We start from the raw sequence: 24,700 nt of genomic DNA, 5'->3' as shown, positions 1-24,700 counted from the left end.
TGTTCGCATCAATCAAGATTTATCATTCAAGATAATACAATTTTTAATTTGTAATTTATCTCATTATATTGTATATTTCTGCCATCCAATTTAGAAAAATAAACAATAAAGTTTCTCTGTATATTGTACATTCTTTCATAATTATACTCGAGGATCGTGCATGCGCAAATAAGTGGTATAATTGCGGATCAGCTCGTTGCAGCAAATCTTGACGCACCCGCGCATCTTTATCATTATGACATCGTAATTAACACCAGCACCGAGTACTTGAAAGTATCGCGCGTAATTTGTTCTCATTAGCGAGAAAGTCTTTTTTTATTACCCAAGCTCGTTGCGGCCGCGAAGGTTTGCGCTCGACAAATACCGTTTCGCGCGTTCAGTCGCATAAAATAATAGAGTCGCTAATACCGGCATTCTCGAAGCTTTGCGAAGGCCCGGTCGGCGGTTAGCAATGCACACACGCACGCATACGTACGCGTGATAATTGAAAGTGGGCGCCGTTTGCGCGTGCATATCTCCCGTGCATATACCTCGCGCGTAGTACGTGCCTTCAAAAACGATAATGCCCGTCGCGCTGCTCGAAGACTCCGTCGGTGCTTCGCGGTGAATTTCACTGGCGGTAATAGGATCACGCGAAGATAAACTCCGGGATTAGGGGATTATCGAGTAACCTGCGTGCGTGCGGGCAGCCTTAATGGTATGCTAATTTGGTGCTAATTCTGAAGGGAAACAGCTAATAACTCAACGGCGTTCTAACCGCGGAAGATTCCCCCGCCGCGCCGTCGTGTCGCGCCTCGGTGCGGTCCCGATATAATTCCGCTAACTCGCGCTTGTCTCTCAGCGAATATGAACGGTAACACGTGTTACCCCTCCCACGTATCTCCCAAAGTGAGCTCATCGCTTCTCGGTCGTTTGCCGAAAATGTTTCCGGTAGTTGCATTGAGCGGGGCAAAGTTTTAGAGCTGCTAATTGAATTACAATTCGCGCGCGTATCGCGTTGTCGTCGTTGTCGTCTTAGTCGTCGCGCGAACTTGCGATTATAATCACATCGCAAAATTGAGGTGCGGTACATGGATACGCCGTGAATTCTGTGCAGTAACTTCGCCTAATGTTGTTTAGGTGGTGTAATGCTTTAACCAAAACGGATGCACCGTATGACGAGTAAAGTTACGATGTATAATCGACATGTTAAGACACGTCGCACGACATACTTGTATGTTTATGTCTATCCCTTTAGCATTAAATACCAGAACTTCATTATAATATTTACTTACATTTACCAGTATATTACTAGAAACAGATCTCTTTGCTTATAAAAACAGCCACCATTTATCATTATCAAATAGCATCTCTCCATTATTAAAGTTAGTGAGATCCTATTTACTTTCTTTCGTTTGTTATAACTTTGAGTCGAAAATTATGTAACAACGATATTCACCATCGATTGAAGCGTGCTATGTGACTCACGAATGCGCGGTATAACGATCGACGTGCCGGCGCAAAATAACGGAACAAAATAGTCTGGCTTGAGTGTCGCTTATCATTTACGGCAGTATAAGAAAGGAAGGCGGCGTGTTCAGAACCGCGCGCGAACATCCGTTTAATCTGCAATCTGCGGATCGGCTTTACCGGCAATAGTTTCACACTTTAGGGGTTTCGGTATGCAAATGCTGGCGAAGAAACACGCGCGGTATATCGGAGGCTGGCCATTCGCCAGCTACTATCCCTTGCAGCCGCCAGCTATTGCGACCCGCGCCGGCGACGTGTTACCCAAGTGCATTGCATATTGCAACGCGGGTTAAGCTGTGGAATCACGTCGAAAAGCAAAAGGAAAATGCTCTCGTGGAAAAACACGTATTTTTTCGTGAACGCGGTTAAATTGCTCGTCAGATTTATATGGAGTTTTGTCGTGCTTCGTAAAAATATTATTCTAGTTTATTTCTATATACATACAGGTCTTTTATTAAAAACATTGTGATAAATCAAATTATTTTAACAAAATATAATTACAAAGAAACTGCAATGTAGATACATTAAGCGATTATTTAAAAAAATGACCATTCAATTTAGAAGAATCTTATTAAAACATATATATTTTCTTTTTTTAACAAGATACCTTCAATTTTAATAAAGTCACCTTCAAAATAATTACTATTAATATATTACGACATATTTTTTATTACTTTTCTATTACGTCGCATTTATCGTCAAAAACTTATTAAATTTATTTATCTTTGAATTTAGACATATCCATCTTATCTAGATTATCTTGAGCTAATAGCTGTCGTATTAAACCGTACGACCAATGCATTTCAGAAGACGTTATGTTTATCTTTTATTAGAGATAAGACGAAAATTGAATGATGACAGAGTGAAGAGAGTCAAGAGAGAGTGAAGACTTTCCCGTCGGGAATTAGACGGAACTTCTTGGAGATTGCATCGATCGCGTGAAGGACGTTAAACGCATCGTGCAAGCGCGAAATATCTAACAGTTCATGCTTTTAGCTTAACGCTGTGTAATTATTATAGTTTCGCAATACGTTACAAGGCGGCGATAAGAATCGAAGGGGTTGCTACGTGCCGGCAACGCGCCGCGCACGATAATACGCTCGACGCGAATTGAAATTCAAGAACGGTCTGTGGTTTTCCGGGTAGAATACGCGCGGCTGCATGTGAGGGGTTAAATGTCCACACCAAAACGTTATTTAACCTTAGGAAAACGACAGCCTTTTAAGGGAAAAAAAAAAGGTTGATGGGTCACGTGATATTCGCGTGTTGTGACGTTGAATTTTCTTTTTCAAACACACTTCTCGATTACACTCGACAATTTAAAAAAAAAAAAATATATATATATATTTTTTTTACATATATGTACCTTCGATGTATCTGTGTCTAACTGTGTGATATTTATTCTGTTGCAGGTGAGTTAAAAAAAGCCGCACGCAAAGCAAGAGAAGCTGTGAAAGTGGTACGTTAATCGAATAATAAAAAAAAATGATAACAGTGAAAGTTGGCAAATTTCACGTTTCTAGATAGATAAATTAATTATAATTAAATATTCCTATTTCTTCTAACTTTAATGAAGAGCAGTTCTGTTTAAGAATCATATGTTCATTTCAAGTTACTTATTTATGGTAACACACTGTAAAATTCATATAAAATGAATCTTTTTTTTCGGATCTGAATTGATTTTGTTGCCCAAGTCACTATTGCGGAATATTTTAGCGCCAACGAACTGTCGCCGTCGGTGGTCTTAGGATCGATACAGGGAAAGGTCGCAGAACTCATATAATTTCCTCAAGTCGACACGGTATTATAAATTATCTACTTTAATGTTTTGCGCAGTTGCTCCCATAATGCCTCGTGCGACCGATAATTCTGAGCGGCTATAGTCAGCTAGCGATGACTCACGACTATATCGTCGGATCGCGCGATGAATCGAGGAAATGTAGCGAGCGAAATTAAATTAACCGTGGACAGCGGGATATCCCCGTCGTGACTTTATAATATTAGATTTTGATAACCAGTTTTTCATTCAGTTGGCAAAAAAGAAAGGTTGACCTCGTGTCAATTATCGAGCCATCTTAATCAAGGTCTGTCTGGCTGCAAGCACTTTATTCACTGGACAATGCCTCGCCGATATAATGGAACTATATTATTCATTTTTGCGGTAATGGAAAAGATAATTATCAGTGACACAAGACGAGTTTATCGGTTCTGGAACGTAGAAGCAGGCTCGATCGTGCGGCGCAGGAAACGAAAGAAGATTGTTAGAGTAATATAAAAAGAAAACTTATTCACGACTGTGAAGTTTAGGTCGCAAAAAGAGTTCATTTTCGCGCGGATTTTTAATCATTACGCGCGCATTCGATTCATTCAGGAGCCATTCGTGTATATAGACCTACCGCAAGCTCGCGCATTCCATTAACGGATAATACCGAATGGTAAGGCGAGTGACCATGTGCCCGCGGTAATTTCGTAATGGCGTCGTTTAATCGAAATTTGTCGGAGTAATATGAAAAGAAATCGATTTTCTTTCCTTTCTTTTATTTTAATTTCTTCATTTATGCACATTCGAAGCTCGGTGTGCGCTCGGTGTAAATTCTCTCTATTGACCGTGCACTTTGCGGCACTAACAATAAGCGCGATTTGGTAACGGCGAATAACGTGATTGACATTATAGTTTAACTCAATTTATCGCGACGTGTTTTACAGATACAGAAAATGACGGAAGGCGCACGATAGATTTAACATACAGCAATGAGAACGTATACCAGTTTATTTTTCATCATATCGCTCTCAAGCTAGAAATAATATCCACTTCAGCCATTTTGATCTCAACCGCAGAGTCCAAAACTCCTCTTTTAGTCCATAAACGTGATTTGCGGCGGACGATGAAAATATTTCTATTTGATCGGGTGCAATCTGCTGAATTTTTATAGAATAAAACTTGCGAGACAATTTCAGTAATATTATTTCAACTAAAAAGATCGTGATATCATTTTTATCGTGTGCTAGAGATGAGTTTCGAATGGCCGCTGAAAATGTCGCGAGTTTCAAACAATTCTCGTAGTTTTGCTTCTTTCACCATCGGATATGTTGAATGCCCGACAAACTAAATTCGTCATGGAAACTAGTTGTTACGTATTAACTCGCTAAACCGGAATATCTTCGCGCGGATCGTTGCGAGAGCAAATCTCAGAGAATCAAGTCTCGAGAAGACCAAGTCGACGTTAATTCCGCACGGTGCCGCATTAACGTCAAACTTTGGGTGACGCGCAGACGTCTTGCACAAACTTATAATAATAATTATCATTATTATGACGTCGTTCAACAGTGCTCCCGCGAAGCGCAAAGTCTGCTTTACAGCCTCCGAGGATTTGACGTTCGCGAAACAGTCAGGCCGGTTGAAATCGGCGAACGACGACGGCGACGACGACGGTCGCTTCGTAACGAGTTGTCTTAAAGTTTCTCAACGAGAGGGCAAATCGTTTGCGTGCGCGCGCGCGCGCGCCGTTTGGATGAATCCATCCAGGCAGGACGAACCGAAAGAGAGATCCTTCCCTTGTTAAATTTAACCCCCGGCGCGTCTATTTCAAAGTAAAATAAATTCGAGTTGCGATTTTGCGCATGGCATTAATGCACTCTGCGAAATATGCAAAATGTGTCTGTCTTGCCTCTGTCTATCTTATTGTCAAGAATTGTGAGATATTTACATTTTACTAGACATTGATCATTTTACTATTATATGATATATCAGTATGGTGAAATTAAAATTTACGCAATTATATTTAATCTAAAATTAATGAAAGTAAAACGCAACAAAATGTCGATCTTATTATTCAGTTTGAGCATGGGGTGATATTATTAATCGCAATAATGCGTGGTCTTCTCCCTCATATGCTATCGATCGATCGTGCTATTCTAATAGCATTAGGTAAATGGATTCTCTGATGAATGATGAATGATCGTAGGGGAAAAGCTAGAATAACAAAATATATTAGATATAGGGTATATAGCGTCTGCACACGACAAATCCGGGAGAATTCAGACAATCAGAATCTGTCGATGTTAGAGAACGAAGTAAAATGCGTGGCGCTTTCGAATCCGAGAGTAATCGACTTCGAAATGATGCCGACGCGACGTACGGAAAACTTTCTTGCTGCGCTCAACATAAAATTGGATTTATTTCAAGTATGTCAACGCTCTGGGAAGCCCTACGAGCCGCTGTAATAGAATCCCTATTTATAATCGAGTTTGTTTGCTATATGCTAGTACCTCCGTACAGCATTACTCGTTTTTACTCGTTTCCGACGACCGACGGATTTGCATGTTTTATTTTATTTCATGAGTTTTTTTTTATTAAATAATTGTATAAATAATTCTAAGAGCCATATATAATTGCAAAACTCAATTTAATAGATTAAATTTTTCTGTGTTTTAATCTTTTTAATACGTTATTATCCAGTAAGATTATATAATTACAAAATGCATACAGATAAATATTAATAATATCAATGCAAGTAAATTTATTAAGCTTTTTTTTTCTTTTTTATTAAAATTGCAATGTTAAAATGTATTCGCAAAACAAGTCTATTCTATAGTCATATTTCTGCTGAAAACGCAGTCTAAACCAGTCTTGAGACATGGTACAGTTTAACAAATCTTGAGATCAATTTGATATTTGTTTTATTATATTTGTAATTGCGATTTGATTGAGGAATAAATTAATTTTTATATAAATTGCTTTTCGATCAAAACAAAAAAAATTTTATCTTTAATGTTTAAATGGAATAGTGAATAAATAAGTACTTAAATTATTCTTACGTAACGGTTAAGTTAAAATTTTCTAACAATAATATACATTTATATACATGTATCAAACAGATTGAAATAAATTCTCAATTTATTGAAAATTTAATACTCGATACTATAAAATATTTCCATTCGGAACGTTCTTTCGATCGAATGAAATTAATCATCATTCACGACAATATTAATAAGTCCACAGAACGAAGCATACGATGTCTCAAAATAGCACATTTATCGAGCTTAATTTAAAATACAAGCGGCGAACAGGATAATTGGCGAATTTATAAAGCATTAAATATTTCGAGACGATAACAGTTCCGCTGGTACGCAGCGTTGGCTTCTGTTATTATAACATAACGTACATATGTACATACAACGTACAACGCGTTGTATACAAAGTCGCCGCGCTCCCGCGCTTCCGCGCCCTCGGGCCCCGCGCCAAGGCCAGCCGCTATCATTTGTGCGTCGGGACTCGAACAGATAAGTAGCGGCGCGTGCTGCTCCGCGTATTACATTATCTCTTGAGACGTGTTCACGGCAGGTACAAGGCGTAAACGCGATCACTTCCTATACGAGCATCTCTTCCCTACAATCGATTAATTTGCATGATTTCCGTAGATTCGATTATATTGAAACGACGAGTTTCTAACAGATAAATATCTCACGAGAAACTCATTTGCTTGCGATAAAAACCGAAGGACAGTGGAATTGTAAATTATTTATTCTCGATACTTATACATGTTTTTTGATAATTATTTTCTCGCAACATTCGGATTTGAATACATTTTTCGTTGATTTCCTAATTTTCGCGTTTTTAATGTAATTTTCTCCTGCCGTTATGAGATTGAAAACGCGAAGTAACTCATGATTTGCAAATCAAGTCGCTCGAGAAACAGCATACATGTATTTTACGTTTTATCTCCTGTATCAAACATTTCCTGATAATGAATCGACGGCTCTTTTGCAACATACAACCTTCGCTTTATGTTCGCGAGACTTGAAGTAGTCAGCCTCGCTCCGTCGTGGCATTAATAAAGGCCGGTCTACATAAGACGCTGGAGGTAGGACGCAGTTGCGAACGCAAGATGACGTTTTATCGCACGCAGCGTGTACGCATTCGCGATCGTTTGCAACGACGCAACGTAGAAAGTTAGTTCAACTCGTCGGCCGTCGCGTATAGCCGATTTGCGAATACGTGTACGCTGCGTGTGATAAAACGTCATCTCGCGTTTATGTCTACGACCTGCAATCCTGCCTCCAACAGTCCTGCGTCTTATGTAGATTCGTCTTTATCGTTCAAAACGCGATCGCGACAAGATGTCGGAGCACGACGACTCTCCGTGATCATTAACATTAATAATATAATTATCGTACCGTGAATTTAGCTAATGCCACAATTGACGACTCGTAAGCATATATCGAGATAACGATTATTCATTAAAGTAAATATTTTACGTTACAATACTCCGTCGTAGCGGAGTAAAATTCGTGTCGTGTGTGATCAACGACGGGAATGCCGAAAGTATCATGCACGTTTTACGTCCTTACGCGATTTTATGTGTGAAGACCTTAATTAGTGCGTAGCTAATCGTGTTTGCGAATGAGTGTCGTATGAGTGCGATTAACATCTGTGAGGAGCACGGGAAGAACATCGGTTGATGGTGGAGCAACTTACGGATTTGTGAGTAAACCTCTGTTTTTCATTTTATTTCTTACTTACAGAATTGATCATTTGTTATAAATATAACTCGACTCGTTTCAAGATACGAAATTTTATTCTCACTTATACGGTTTTTGATGTACGTAACGGCTACGAATGGGGAATTAATGGGATTTAAAATTAATAATATGAACGGCGCGGCGCGTCTATATAGCTCAGATTTCTATATTTATATTTTTACGATGATGTAATTTTAGTATAGCCGACACGTATGTCAAATTCGATGAATTTAGAGGAATTTATACGCGCCGAGAAGCAGCAATATTCCGAATGTTCATCAGTTTCAACCGACCAGAAACGGTGCTTGGTAACGTGCCTTGTTAACGGCCCCTCCGAAATTGCAGTATCTTAGAGCATCAGCCGTTCTCTGTCGCTGCGTCTCCCCTCCCTCTCTCTCTCTCTCTCTCATCCTCTTTTCTTCCTCTGTTCCTCCTTCTCCCTTCTGTCTTCTCCCTTCCTGTTCTTCTTGCACCAAGAGCACGTAGACGCGTGTATACCATTTCTGTCGAGTTCGTCGTTATAACGGCCCTGTCTCGAAACTACCTGTCTCGCGGTGTAAACGAGTTTCGCTAATTTTGGGAGAAACTGCGAAGTTCCTCGACTGAGGATACTCATAGACGCGGCACGATCCAGTTTCCGAGCGCTTTCGTGCGCCGCATTTTCGGAAATCTCAGTTTAATGAATCATCTTGAGACGATCATCGACGTTTGTATCGCAGTTGTAATTTCCGAGGAGATAAAAATATATATAGTAAAGTAATTATTAATCTTCTTTTAATACGAATAAACATTATGTATCGCAAAAACGAATTTTATTGTGGCACATTACATTGCAGTATAATATAAGAAAAATTTTTTGAAAAATATAGAGTTAGATTCGAGAAAAAGAAAGATTATGGAGATGATATTTAATAAAATTCAATCTCGTGGAGAAACTTTAGTCCCATTCTCAGATTTGTGTGTGTAATATCTTAATCTCTTTTTCAATTATCGCAATTGCTTAATATTTAACAATAAAAGTAACATTTGCTTGAATACACGTGCCAATAAACTTTTGTTACTTATGTAGTTCAACGTTTGTGATTTAAAATTATATTTATTATTTAGTGTCGTTACAATTAGCTTTCATGTCTTGTGTTTAATATTTGGAATAGATGCGATACGCGCGTTATTGTAGCAAGCAACCAATCGCGCATATACATATGCACGCGCATCGGTTAACGCTAATTATGCACGTAAGCGAATGTAACGAGATATGCGAGTTTCAATATTCAGATGCGTATAGTAGCTGCGATGAAGGGGTTTATTAAACTTGAGGTATTGCGAAAACGAAACAGAATCGTGACGTTGCAATTAAAATAGATAATATCCATAAATTCTCCATTTAATCACGCGCGTAAGACAATACTCCGGTTATTTAATTCTGTGATTCACCACATGACGCTTTTAATAGCGTCGAAAGATATCGATTTTATCATATAAGATAATTTTAGAGAATTCTGGGCTTTACGTAATATATAGGATTAGCGAGAAAAGTTTAGACTCTCTCTATTAATCTGCGCTCTCTTTATTAATTTGTTATCACAATCTCTAAAATTGAATTTTGGAAATTCTTATATTATATAAAATAATTAGATTTAGATTTTATATATGAGATTGATTTTTTTATGATGAGATTTATATTTTATACATGAGATGAGTATATTTGTTTTTAATACTTCGTGCAATCTATAAAATCTATTTGATGGCTATTCGAGAAATATCTTTCAAATTTGCTAAATATTTGCAATTTTACGTGGTACCGTGGTGAGTATGGCCGAAGAGATTTAATTTTACTGATATAGGCGTAGATGGAATGAAACGCGCGGCGCTGACGTTAACGCCTCAGCGGGATCGACGGCTGCCCGCGAGATGAATTATGCGATCGGGATTCATGGAATCTGCCGGGTTAGGCGGGCTCTCCCGTGGCTGTAACGCCGGTATACGTCCGTGTAATTTCGCGGCCGTATCGCGGCCGATTTACGACCGCGCCCGGACCGCGAAGCGTGCTAGGCACGAGTCGATCGCACCATCGTAAAGCCCAGAAGAGCGCGTGATTTTACCGCGCTACGATCATCGATCTCGCATCCGGGAGATTGTTTTCCCGGCAATCGCACTGCGGCGTCGATCCCCCGATGTGCCGCGAGTTCTTTAGCCCCTTTGCCGGTTATACAAAATTCCGATTGTAATAGAAAAGGCTGACGTAATTGAATCGAAATTTTTCTCATTTTTTTCTACTTTATATAAAAAGTTTAATTATATTATAATATTTAATTTATATATTCAATTAGTTATATATAACATTGTGTTTAATACACACATTAACATACAAGAATTAACATTCTTAATTTTACATCTATTTCTCTCAAACCGTTATTATATATATCCTATAAATAAACCATTATTATATATCCTTTGATAATCGATGATGCAATTATTTCAAACGTTTAAAAATATTTTTGTACCACCGCGTGTAATGTATTTGTGCTGCAATTTATTAAGAGATAAAATAACTTTTCTGAGCAAAGAGTAACTATTAAATTTTCTACGAGGTGTAACAACGCCCATTGTTGTTATCGATTTACGCAACGAAATCGCCGGAGAGACGAAGCACTTTTATGCCGAGATTAATACGGTATATAAAATGTCTCCGCGGATTTTTCTTTTTGTCTCAGCTTCATTTTTCTATACGCAGTATAATCACGCGGTATATTGGCGACACGTATACTGAGTTACCGCGCGAAAAACGTCGCTGTGAAACGCGATGGTTTTATGACGCTGTTGTAACTGAAAATGTATTTCTCGTGGGAACATATTCGCGAACAGTCCGCGCGAGGAACGCTTTATTCCCGATAACCGAGATCGTTCGTAAATATGCGTATGAAACATTGAAGATATTAATCGGTCGGTTACATTTGCGCGCATTTAACGTTACAACGGAGGTTTTATTCAAAGCTATATATAGCTTTTTTGTACGGTTTGATGCACGGCATCGATGCGCTGTAAACCCGCTTTTTAACTGTGGCGTTTTAAAAGCCGCGCGTTTACTACTCACTAATCTTCAGGAATTACGCGTTCCTTTCGCTCAATACTCCGTGAACTCTCGCGGATCGAAGCGCGGAGCGGGATAGCAGAAAACGATACAAAAGTAGCGGGATCGCAGAAGACTAACAGCATCGCAATGGAAACGGCATAAATGTTGCTGCGGTTGCTTTGCGCAAACGCGGTCGATCGGATAGAAGAATTCGTTTCATATCGCCCCTTCATGCTCGAACGAAGCTCTATGATGCATGTAACTAATTACGCCAGCCAGTTTCCCTCTTATAGCCGAGCAACTGTGAATTTTACCTTTCACGAATTTACGTGAATCATATAGCCGTTGGTCACGACTCTCTATACTAAATTTAACAATATTAAATGCATTTGCTTTTACGATGTGACGTGGTATAATCTAGTTCTAGTATCAAGAAGATATTGCTTTGAAACAGTGAATTATATTGTGCTCTTGATGCTTCATAACGTTTGCGTTAGGTTTTAGCAGATATTTTATCCAGCGAGAATTTAATTAGGAACCTATTTTGCAATGATGGAACTTTTATTAAATTTTGTTGAAGTCAAGACTAAAACAAGTGAAAAGGAGCTCTGAGAGTTCTATCGGTTGACGGTGCGTAAGTATAGGGATACATTATAAATCGGACATTTCGGCTGTGCTTCGAGCCATCTTTAGCGATGCGGTAACAATTAATTAAATCAAAATGATCTCACGTTCTCCGGCGAGAAATAAGTGAGTAGAATTCTCGAGTACCTCATTTCTCGCTGGATAACGTGAGATCATTTTGATTTAATTGTTACCGCATCGCTGAAGACGGCTCAAAGAGGAGCCGAAACATCCGATTTATAATTATCCATGCATCCTAGCAGTTATTAAAGATCGATATAACGTTAACTTACGCACCGTCAACCGCGTTGAACTTTCAAAGCCTCTTTTTACTTGTTAATTTCATTATCGATAGTCCCTTGTTTATCCAATTATTATTAAAAGTTAAAATTGCTTTAAAAAATATTAAAATATTGAATTTGAGATTCCGTTATTTGTTTGTTCCTTTGTAGCGTAATTACCAAATATAATCAATTTATATTTTATTTTTACAAAGAAGATGCCTGCATGCTTAGGTTTGTCATAGAATATGACATTTAGAACATTCCTCTTTTTTTTTACTGTTAAAGCGCAATGTATCTGCCTATTACGCTTTTAGAGCATTTCAAACGCCTTAACACGTAAGGAGGAGCATCGTTTTATTTAAATTATCCTCTTGAGTCGCCCGATGTCGGGTAATTGTTTTTTTCATAAAATTTTGCATAATGCATATTCGATAATGCGTATGCACGTGCAGCCCGTATACGTAATGCAAACTGTATAATTTTACAATGCCATAACCAACTCCGATGTAAAGGTTGCAGCTACATACATAAGAAGAACCAGGCGGTTAATGATTGTCGTAAAACTATACGGTCTTTTATACGGCTTTAAAGAAAATCTCTTTAGTTTTATACGTCACAAAGCACGTATCCAGTCATCACTACGACGATTCGAATACATAATATGGTATCCCAATAAATCACAGAGAAAATTATGTCGCGCGATCTACATTAGATTTGAGATTTTCTTACAGGGTGAGATATAATTTTAGCAGTGGAATCAAAGCGCATATTTTTTTCATAATTGTTTAAATATTTATTTGCATGTATCATATATAAAAAAGAACCACGGCACCAAAATATCCTAGGTGAAGTAAACATTTTGACACCAAAAATAAAACTATAAAAATGGCTCTTGAAGCACTTTGACGAGCTTTAAGATAGCTTTATTTTTAGTGACTTGGCAAGAATTAGCGAAAATAGATAAGATGGGATTGCTAAAACACTTCGATCTCTCTTATCATTTAGATAAATAAAATATAATTTCCATGTATCATAATAATAGTACAATGTAAATTTAACTTTTTTTAACATAGAAGTCGTCACTATTTTTAAATTGTCAATTCAGTAATACTATTATTTTCGTCTATGGCAAACTTTTATTTTTATTTTTAGATTTTGCATAAATGTCAAATTGTAAAATTATCACGAACATCAATTTCTCGATATATTTTTAAGTTACTAATATATTATTATACAATAACATGAAATTTAGCGCTTAGAACGTTCTATTGGATATTATTAATACACGAATTTGGGTATTACGAGTCTCGTCCAATTATAACCAATTCGCGTTTCGATTCCACTGAAATACCGAAAGGGTTAATGGAAGCTATTGCCCGATGAATATTACGGTGAATAACGTTTCCGATCCCGTATATAATCCGCTTCGTTATACTTAATAATAGAAAGCATAGAAAACACCGAAAATAGGGTGAAACTAATCTATCGGAATTCGACTCGGCGCAACGTAGTGAAAATTGAATTTTTGCGCAAACTTCATCAAAAGGCGCGCGAATGTGATGCCGAGATTTTTGCTGGTATTTAGCACCAGGGAAAGAGCGTTATTAAAATCATGTAACGGATTTGGGGAGACGGCCGCCGTGGTTCTCGGACGATCGTATTCCTCTCGCAGCCAGCGCCACATCGCGAAATCTATTTTCTCGGAATAATTGCTGGCGAAAGAAGTGTCTCGGGGCCTTTCTCCCCTCTTCTCGTCATCACGGGGATAATCCGCGCGCGAACGAAAGAAGGGAGCCGGTAAAAAGGTGCGGGAAAGCGAGCGGGCAGAAACGAGACGGCGCGATCTGCTTTTGTGGAATCTCTAGCTTGGCTGTAATTAATTGGCGGAGGGAGAACTGAAAATGATAGAGCAGGAGATCCAGACGGATATTTTTGATTCCGCGAATGTGCATAAAGTGCACGAGCCAATTAGCTTTCTGTCTCTCTTTCTTTTCCTTTCTCCTTCTTTTCTCTTTTTGTTCCTCTTGGAGAACTGTGTGAACGTTCATTTTAATTCTCGTGTTCATGATCATTTCGAGGTATCGAATAATGTTCAAAACGAAAATTGCGCTTTGACTTCGCTGTACATTGTCCGGTTATCGATTTGGAATTATCAGTTTTCTCCGATTTCTCCCACGTTATTCGCATGTAAATGTAGAAACGGTTATGATAATTATTATCGAATTATGTAACAGCGTTGGTTATCCTATAATGGTTAGCGTTTTATCAGAAGCAATTTTTATCGCGGAAAAAAATTGCGAGAGAAAAATAATATAGATATTTTTCATTTCCATACTTTATTTTATCATTTAACAATAATGTGATTTACATATTTTTTTTACCATATCGTGTCCAAGTTTTTCTGCCCACTTTCTCTCTAATTATGTAATTAATATTATAATGTACATACTTTCTTATTTTATAACACTATGATTAATTGCTATATATTATACAGGATCAAAATTGCTTTCTAAAAGCAATCTTGTACCAGCGATCTCCCCGAAAGCGCAGTTCCCTGTGTGTGCTATCGATAGGGGATTACTGCTCAGCATCGCACATGGAGATTTATATTCATGAACGTTGTCCCTAAACGAGAACGCCATACACACGCGGCGGTTTCCTAAATATTATTTTCTCCCGGAATCTCGGGCGTATACCTAATCCTTCGTCGACGAGGGTGCATAGATGCATACACACTCGCGTAATGGGTTTAGGCTCAGAAGAAGGGGTGACGTCTCGTCGAGTTTCGCAGAGCGCCGCGTATAAGTGGATTAACGAGAGCGACGATCTTAATCCCATTACACGTTATGCTTAGTCAGGTACTAGCGATCTAGCTAAGTTCCCCGATAGCCCGATTTATTTCAAATCGAGAAAACGAGCGCGGTTTTGGAAACGCCGCGCCGTGCGCGAGCGGAGGAAAGCTGCAACTAACTCCCAGCTCCGTAAATTGGCTGCCATTTACGGGACGATAATAGATTTTAATCATCGTCTCGCTAGCTGTTTCGCCAGCTGTTCGTACAATAAGAAACACGCGCCCGCCGATTCATCTTTCACGCGCGTCCATTAAAGCACCGGAAACGATATTTCGTTTTTTCCATTAAGTCGCGCTTCCGCGTGCCAGTGATATTTCGTTTAAATCCCGTTTGTCCGAAATGAAAGTTGGCTTTTTTCGGCTACCGTTCCATATACCTCCCGTCGAAACATTTTCGTCGTGCAAATGTCTGATGAAAAATTCAATCACTGCTAATGGGAAAATCTGTTAAATCGGATCATTCGTGCGAGATATATCGGACACGTAACCGAAACTCAATAAGTCCGCCCGCAAATTTTATGACTTGACGCGTACCTACGATTTTTTTTTTTATAAGACATAAAGTAACGAATAATGCATATGTGTGAAACTTTAAAAAGTTTTCTGTGATGTTCGATATTTCTTTCAAACTTTGGTATTATTTAAGTATTATTGAAGTCTGAAGAGTCATTAATTCTTAAACAATCTTAAGTTGCTCGCACATATTTATTAGTATTTTTTTGTGACAAAGATACTTTTATTTACACTAAAATTAGAACATTTTTGCACTGTCGGGTGTATCGAATTTCACGGTCACGCTATAGCACGTTTTTAAATCTCCCTCGCATATATATACGGGGCTGTCAAGAGAAGAAGAAAAACGGTGGGAAATAGAAAAGCTTATGGTAGCTTACGGGGAGCTCGACCCGGGGAAACTCATTTCCTCGGTGCAGAATCGGCCAGTAGTCCGTACCAAAAGGCGATCAACGATGGATTTTCCGAGCGCTTTGCCGGCGGTAACCGATTCCGCTTCATCCACTCGCGCGAAGGCGAAAATGCGCGTCGGAGTATCTCGGCATTTCGCCGCGATCGCGAATATAAGGCGAGCAAGCGAGCATGAGCATCGCACTGTTTCTTTGAATTGTTACGGCTTTCTTTCTCTTTCGTTTTATTCATAGTGCAGCATCGTATCAAGGGATTGATGCCGGTCTAGTTCATGGATCAAACGTGGAAGATTTTTTTGTGGATAACAGAAAATAAATTTTTCAAAATAAATTATAATAAACGGTTGTTACGTTTAACACCGTTAATATTTAACGCCATTTTTTTAGAATGGAATGCATACTTACACGTAGAGAGAGTTGCAGGATTTTTGCGACATAAATTAGGCGCACATTGCTTTTCCCGTCATTCCAAGATAAACCGTTCCCCACCTTTTGTAAACCATAACGGTGTTGAAGTGCACGAGGGATTTACGAGTTTGAAGAGATTACGCTTTCCTCTTAAGAATAACATGTTAGGTTGTCCGACAGCTTTTCGTCCCGTAATAGAATCACCGGGTGAGAAATTGAGTCGCGAGTAATATCGATGTCTCGTCGTTACATCACACACGGGAAAATTAATGAGAATTCTTATTCCGACGTATAGCGTTCCTGTTAATATACGTCACTCCGCGCACGACCGTCTCTTCACGTCGCGTCGGGAGCGCGACACGGGGAGGATGGGCGGGCGGTCGGTCTCGATCCGCGCGCTCGAGAAAATTGCATTGTCGGGCGGGATTTACAGGTTTGAGGAAACTATGCGACGCGCCGCGACACGACATGGAGAAACAATTAAACGCTTCCCACGTTGCGCGGAAAACTTCGAATGCAATTTTCGTTTATCGGTCCTGGTTCCGGCGTCGTCGGTTAGATTACCGACTCCCCTCTCTCTTTCCCTCGAAACAGCCGATAGCGACATCTCGCCTGTCATTCGCCTGCTTCCTTCCCCGGCGGTCGGCGGGGGAGGAAAAGCGCGTCTTTATTTTCCTTCGGGTAGCAGGCCAAATTCCATTACGATCCAGGCGCGCATTTCCTCCGCGCTCTTCCTCGTTATCCTGCCCTCGTTCGTCGCAGAAATGTTGCTCCTTGTTTAGAAGTAACGTTGACGTATCCGGCAACCTCCCTCCGGCAATCGGTGATCCCGCCGGGATTTAATCCGCATCCGAGGTAGATGGGGAATCGAAAGGATACTTGAAACTCGATTTTCGGTCTGTACCGTGAGCAGAGACGGAATAAAGACCCCGCACGCAGAGAGAGACGCTCTTCAATGGCGACCCTTTCGCGAGATATCGGGGTATAAGGAATACCGCGCTATCTGAAAGATAGCGATCTCGAGATTCTTTCAAACGAATGATACGACGACTTTAGCCCGCTCAGAGAAACTGTGAGCCGCAATAATTCATTCGTGCTAATATTTGAAGTAATCCGCGCGAAGTGACGTATCTCCACTGAATATTTATCAGATGACATAACTGAGAAAATGTTAACATTTATTTTTATTCGCTGTTCTAGATTTTTATTTGATCAACGTCTCCCGATAACTTGTTAATACAATAAACAAGTTGTTATTTAGTTATTGAAATAAAAATACAAATATTTTATCGCGGTATAATTATTTTGCCGAGTTTTGCCGAATTTATGATTCTATTACGAGAATGACGAGCAATTTTTGCTTTCTTCTCTAACTCTTACATCGATTATAACGTTTGCGAATGGATTAACAAACAATGTCGGAATAACTTTTTAATGCTAAATAGGAGGATTAAACAGGGATGAAGTAATTGCCCGCATTTCTATTGCGACAGATAAGCTAACTCGTAATCTGCGAGCGAAAATTTCAAAGCCGACACTGACGTTCCCGTTATCGTCGTCGTTACTCGCACGGGAGCTGCGTGTCGTTCCCTGGGAAAATACGACAACTTTGCTCTCTGTGTAACAGCACCCGCACTTGCTTTTATCCCTATCAGGCGTTGGGCGAGGGAGAAATCCGCATATAACTTCTTCGGTGTTATCGACTCCACGAAACCGAAGAGTGTATCGCGAAATAGAGATAGTCTCAACCACGGCGCCAACTCGAAGGAAAATATCTATCGCTCCCTTTACAAACTCCACGTACGATCAAGATAAATGTAATTTGTGTGTAAAGCAACGATTGGGGATCTCTAAGTCAACCAATTTTCTTAATTTCGACATTGCAAGAAGTTTCTTTTAAAAAGATCAATTTTAAGTCGAATGCAATACGCAACTTTTGACATTATTAGAAATATGTGTCATTTAAAATATGTATTAAACTTTAGAAGACAGTCCAGTAATATTATATCTGCACACACGTGCATACGTAACAATTACACACACGCATACACACAAACTATTATTTCTCCTATTACATTTAATTGCAACAAGCGGATTAATTGAGTTTCCATCGAGATGTATATTGGTCTCTCAATCGGCAAACCTCTCCATCGATCATCGAGGCATCGATAACCATTGTGCTGGTGGGACAGCCTTATTTACAGAATCCTGTCAGCGCGAACCCGGGAATCCTCCACGTCCTCTCCGTACGCCTCGTCGTCCTTCCTCTCAGAGAGACATCAGACATACTCTGTTGACGGCGGCAGGTAATGACGTGCATCGCCTCTGTCTGCTAGCTGCAGTTATAGGACTGAGACAGATAGATGAGCGGATGGAGGAGTACCTCGTTATCGCGACAATGTAGGCGCGTTCCGTTGTTACATTCAGTTACGTATCTGTTGGATTCCAGAATTATATATATTTGAACGTTATTTTCGTAAATAATCTACAGGGAATCTACGCGAATAAATCTCTAGCGTTTGAATAAGTTTAAGTTTTAGTTTCCTCGGATAAGTTTTAATAAGTTTAACAAGTTTTAATTAAAAAAAAATACATCGATAATTGAGCTTAACTGATGCTTTACGAAGATTCACAGAAGAAAATCAGGATATTTGATGATTATAATACCTGATGTCGATGCAATATGTATTATTTTTTTCAGATCTAAATGCAGTAATTTATACATTAATAATGCAAGTAACTTGACTTAATACGAGCGAATCAGAATAATCTTCGTGTTATGAAAGAAGCAAATGCAACATATTGCTTTGCCGCACCAATTTTTATATTTTATAATACAAAATATATATTCTGTACGACGATTTATAATATATGACTTGGGCGCAATATTTTAACAGTGATATACCTACTACTGGCTAGGTACATATTGATATAAACGTATTTACGTATAGCAACTACTCAAAAGTACAACATGAAATAGTAACACGAGGTCCAGCAATTACTGTAAAGTATAATATAATAATAAGATATACCTATTCTCTCTCTCTGTCTCTCTCTCTCTCTCTCTCTCTCTCTCTCTCTCTCTCTCTCTCTCTCTCTCTCTCTCTCTCTCTCTTCAAATATAATGAAACTTGCAGCACATTTGCACGATCCTTCTGTACGATCGGTTCTTTTTATCTTGTATTTATTCATAACTGTATTTTTAGTTTCGAAATGTCGCCTCCTATTTCTGTCTGAGACCAGGCGACGACAAGAATTCGTCGTCCCGTTAGACACGGGCGTAAGATAAAGGCAGATTTAAGTTTGAGATCCACTTGATACATGCGACACGGAACCGCGCGGCGCGGCGGTATCATGCATATACGATCCCTTGTTTTACATCCATTTTAATGGGCTATAAGTACGTTGTTTCCACGCCGCGCGACATGCTCTGACGTGACACGTGTCTAAAGATTTTCGCATTTGCAAACATCGCCGCGCGACGTGTGACAATGAATGGTGCCACGATAACGTTCTATTTACTTCGTCTTCCGTTCGGTCCGATATTGTAAACATTTACGGATTGATATAAAAACCCCGGTGACGCGCAGGATCGATTAAATGCAGTCGCTCAATTAAAAGATGCGTTGTGTAGGTAAATTAATTCCATCGAATTTTGCTAGCATAAGGAAGAGAAATGCTATTTATTGTATTTAGTAGCAGCTTCGATTAATGCATGCGTATGTTGAAACAAATAAAACCCTGTTAAAATGATTCGAAATATAGACTTCAAGACAAACACGAAATATTTTATCAAGATAAATACGAAATATTTTATCACTTATATTTTTGCTCTCAAGCTGAATTTTCGAAAAATCTTTTGCTTAATATCTATAGATTATTCATGCTTGAAATTTTTACTAAACAGAAATAGATTCTGAATTAAAAAATATCCTTTGGAAGCTTACTCAAACATTTTAACGACGCTATATATAGAAGTCGTTATTACGTAAACCGCAACAGTACCATTGACCCTTCGTGAACAAACACTGCTCCATTACCCGCAAGTTACCTACTCTCACTTGGAGACATCGTCAGACGTATTTTTGTCTTTGCTGGCAGATAATGACGAGCATTGACGGCCCTACTATAGTAGCAACGAAGATAGACGTATATACGATGGGACGGCGGATAAGGGACGGCAGGATAAGGGCGACCCTCGTTATACCGGAACAACGGACATAACCGCGATCCATCGTAGCGCAGAGCTATGCTTCGTATCCCCCGGTCGATAAGTCAATGCGCCGACAATGCTCGTCGACAGAAAGCAACCATCCAGCTGCAGAACGACCGCCCTCCAACGTGTCCCCCTTTCCCTTTCACCGCGCTGTCAACCTGCCTACCTGATCTCAAAAGCCACCCTAGCGCGGGCGGCGCCGATCCCTCTCTCACGGGCTCCCTCACGCTCACGGGTCGCCCCCCCGCGATTCGCAGTCGGCTGCACCGGCCACGATGTCCATGCACCTGTATCGGCCCGTATATGCCTCGTGGCTCCTACCTATAGCTCCGCTTATGCGGACGCGGACGGAGAAGCGAGTCGGGTCCCCCGGGGTGATCGAACCCCAACAATAGGCATAGTGAACGTGGACCAGGATGTCGTTGGCTCGAGACGGCGTGGCGTCTCGACGTTTCCTTCCCAACTCGGCATTTTTCTGCATCTCCTGGGAACTTAATTGTTCATATGTCGAAAGCAAGGGTCAAGCAAGCGAACGCGCTTTTTAATCTGAATAAAATCTCCGATGATATGAACGCGCGGTAAATAAGAAAGAAATTGATATGTACCGTTGGCATTCAGCTATTTATTCCGTGGTTCTTTCATAAATCATGTTTTTCTTTATAAATATTTTTTTCCCCCACGACCAGCAGAAATCGTCAAATGAGAAGTGATGGTGCCAATGCATTTTTAACTGCAAAATGAATAAGAGATCATTTGGGGTTTCTAAAAGAATAAAGGAAAAAATATATTTTTACGTATATCTCGAATGTGGCTAATGATTATGAAGATTTTTTTGTATAATTTTTTAAGTAATGAGTTAATGAATGAGAAAAAGACATCCCGATAAGATAAACCCTAATAAAAAATTAATATTATTATATTTTTATATTATTATTTATAATTGTCTCTCATTTTAATAATATAATATTGCAATAAATTAGAAAAAGTAATAATATTAATGTTGATAATATCAGGGTAGGGAATACGAACTAATAACACTATATAACAGAGAACTAGTATGTAGCTATTAGTTTTCATTAATAATGCTAATTATAATGATGATAATTTAATAGGTTTATTTTGTATATAGTTATCTCACTCCATGGTTGGTCGGAGTCGTCTTAATGTTTCTTTAAAACCGAACATTTTGCAAAATTTATCAAGTACGTTGTTGAAAAGATTAAGCATCAGGTATTACCAAAATAGGAATTACTGCGCTTATTACATATCATAACCTTCTGTTCAAGTAATACTCACTAATTCCTACTTGACCTCCTACATCAAAATTCCCTAGTGGTTTACCCTTATTCTTATATAAATGAGAATATACGATATATGAGAGATATAGTAGCGAAGTTCGCATCTTCTGTACTTTCCAGGATTTGTGGTAAAAACTGGAAAATCTTTCTAGTCTTTCGCAGATTTCTAACATAACGTTAAACACGCAGATCTTTATTTTAAAATTAGACGTCCAAACGTTAATTGCGCGTATCGCAGTGTGACATTTTAACAGTATTTTATATAAGGATAGAAAATACGTTTCTGCACTCTTTCTCTTTTTCTAAAAAAAATTTTACAAACTATTCGCGGAACTGATAAATAAATTAGAAATTTTTTTCTTGCGCGTGCAATATTACGGGAAACCCAATTTTCGCGTTTGATGCCGCTCTCCGAAATCGTTCAGCGAAATGTAAGTACATCGTTTCACGAACTCGTAAACGTTTCGAAGCGGAGCGGAACGCGAGGAAATTACACGGCGATCGCTACAAATGGACATTTTTAGCGCGGAATACTGTCGGTACCGTTCGAGCGCCGCGAGAGTCGAGAAACGAAGGAGTAAACATCTACTCGCGGCACCCGCGTTTCCCAGCTTCTTCAGTGAAGTGCTCCTTCCATTCGCGATCTGTTCATTCCCACTTCGAGGCGGATAGACAGTCGGTGAATAGTTTGTCCGGGTTTTAAAGTTTTTTCGCCCGCACGCTGGGCTATGCCGCCGCAGTCAAATTCTGTTTGCTTGGACAAGTGCACGGATCGACATTCGCGTCGGTGCGCTCGCACAAAAGCAAATTCCCGAATAGAAGCGAACATGTTTATTTTAAATTCACGCTTGCCCGTGCTCTCTCGAACCGATTCGATGTACCGGTGATTTCGCGAACTTTTCCGCGTAAGCCAATCTTTCGACTCGCAATTCTGCATAATGTTAAATAAGACACAGAGATTTTTAATTGTATACTTACACAATCGATCTAAAAATGAACAAAGTTGTCTATAAAATGTGTGGTATTTCTGGCGCAATAAAATTTAATTCTTTCTCAGCTATGAAACAACTTTTTCTTTTTAAATATTTTCAGTAGACATTTTTAATTAAGAAGGAACTGTTTCGTTTATACTGATCAAAAACTTTGATCTGTAGTTATATATATCTTTTTCTTCTCGATATTCCTTTTATTATAAAAACGTTGTCATTGAATATTGACATGTCTCTTGTCTTTATATGTATGCAGAATATTATGGCTCAACTTATTGTATACAATTGAAATCTCTTATAAGAAATATATGTTGTAAAATGTACATTTTACCATTTTAAACATTGTTTTAAGTTGCCGAATCTTATATGTGAAAACGTCAAAAAGAAAATAATATGAATATATTTCGTCGAAACTATAATACGCTGATATATTATAGCTCGTTTTAATCTTCTATAGTTTTTAGCAACTTTTTCCTTAATCGAATCTTTCTGTTATTATCTTACACATTCTTCGTATGTCCGAAACACAAGATATACAGAATGCGCTCTACATAAGAGAATTCAATCCAAATTTAATTTTAATTTAAACGTCGTATTTGATAAACGGATTTGTCGTTTGATAACAATGGTCGACCATTCGGCGATTTCAGCAGCAAGACGCCCGTGTAGATCTCTAACTATTCGTGCCCAAGACAGTTCAAATTTACAGCCGGCGCTGTAGTTATGGAGTTATGTAACGACGATAGAAGGACAACGGGCGTCATCGCTATTATGCGCGTAATTTCGAGACCAGAGGTCAGGGGCAGAATCATCGTATCGTATAGGTTAACGGTACAAATCCAATAATCATTGCAATGCGAAAATCATTCTGCCTACTTTTTGGCCTCGATCGTGAAACTGTTGACACACGAGTGCGAGCGCAATACATGGAGGAATCCAATCGAGATGTCCTGCAAAAATTCAGTTCTGAATTTATAGTGCACGGATGCAGAAAGGTCAACAACGATATATACATGCTGCTGTAGATTCCAATGAAATGGATATATCGCTTATAGGGATACACACGGTATACATTGAAATCTCTGCAGTGTCCGCCAAACTATTCCGCTTTATAGTTAAAACAATTTATTCGGGCCGGATGATCAATATTCAGAATAGGAAAATATTTTCTCTATTAATTTTCCATTATTTCTCAACGCACGTTATACGATTGCAATTTAAACCAAATCTGGAAATAATAGTCCGACAATGCTAAAAATGTTTTATCATGTAAAATAATATTTTTTTAAGTCCGTATTTTAGAATGCTTTTGGTAGTTTTTCTGATTTTATATTGAATTATACTTTCGCTCGTGTCCCTTCTGTCCCTTAAATATTCGCGATATGCCTGGAACACCCGTTATAAGAACGTAAAGTTTCTCCAGAAATTCTATGTGCGGGCGTAGCTCGATTCCTTTTTGGTATATACGACCGAGCAGAACGGAGGTACTGCATTACGATATTCAATATCCGACGTCGTAATGGCGGTCAAAGTTCCGTTCTGTAGACCTTGCTACGGAAAATTTGCATGTATATCACAATTTAGGGGCTGAAAGACGTCGCGGTGAGTAGTTATCAGATCGAAATAAACGGATAGAGAGAAAGAGAGAGTAACGCCGCACCGTTCTGTTCGACGATACTTCAATGCAAGTTTCGATTATGTTGAGTGCAGATCTTGCTTGAATTAGCTATTGCACGTATCGCGAATAAGAAGCTGATCTAATATAAATGCAGGATGTATTGATTATAATATTTCTTATAGTCTTTATTTTGTTTGACTATAATAAATATATAGAAACTGCAGGGAACGATTTATAGTACTTGACGTTTTGTTCGCCAAAATTAAAGCATCTTCTTTTTTATTTTAATCGCGATTGCACCTTTACATTGACATGAACAATTGAATTGTATTTTCTGCAAATTTTTGCAAACTATTCGCGCTAAGGACTGTAGTCCAATTCGGCT

At 38.9% G+C, this 24,700-nt stretch overlaps 1 protein-coding gene and 1 long non-coding RNA gene across 6 annotated transcripts in view; both read left to right on the top strand.

The window, feature by feature from the left end:
* The window catches only part of LOC112462250 (fasciclin-3), a 300,674-nt gene that overhangs the window by 116,716 nt on the left and 159,258 nt on the right, over positions 1-24,700 (top strand). The window lies entirely within an intron of this gene.
* The window catches only part of LOC112462251, a 129,040-nt gene continuing 111,840 nt past the window's right edge, over positions 7,501-24,700 (top strand). The window contains exon 1 of the long non-coding RNA XR_003041644.1: positions 7,501-7,993. This is a non-coding gene — a long non-coding RNA (uncharacterized LOC112462251). The remainder of the gene's footprint in view (positions 7,994-24,700) is intronic.

Source organism: Temnothorax curvispinosus, unplaced genomic scaffold (genome assembly GCF_003070985.1).
Source record: "Temnothorax curvispinosus isolate PA1 unplaced genomic scaffold, ASM307098v1 QBEX01012135.1, whole genome shotgun sequence".
Lineage (NCBI taxonomy): Eukaryota > Metazoa > Arthropoda > Insecta > Hymenoptera > Formicidae > Temnothorax > Temnothorax curvispinosus.
This window is presented reverse-complemented; position numbering and strand designations above follow the sequence as displayed.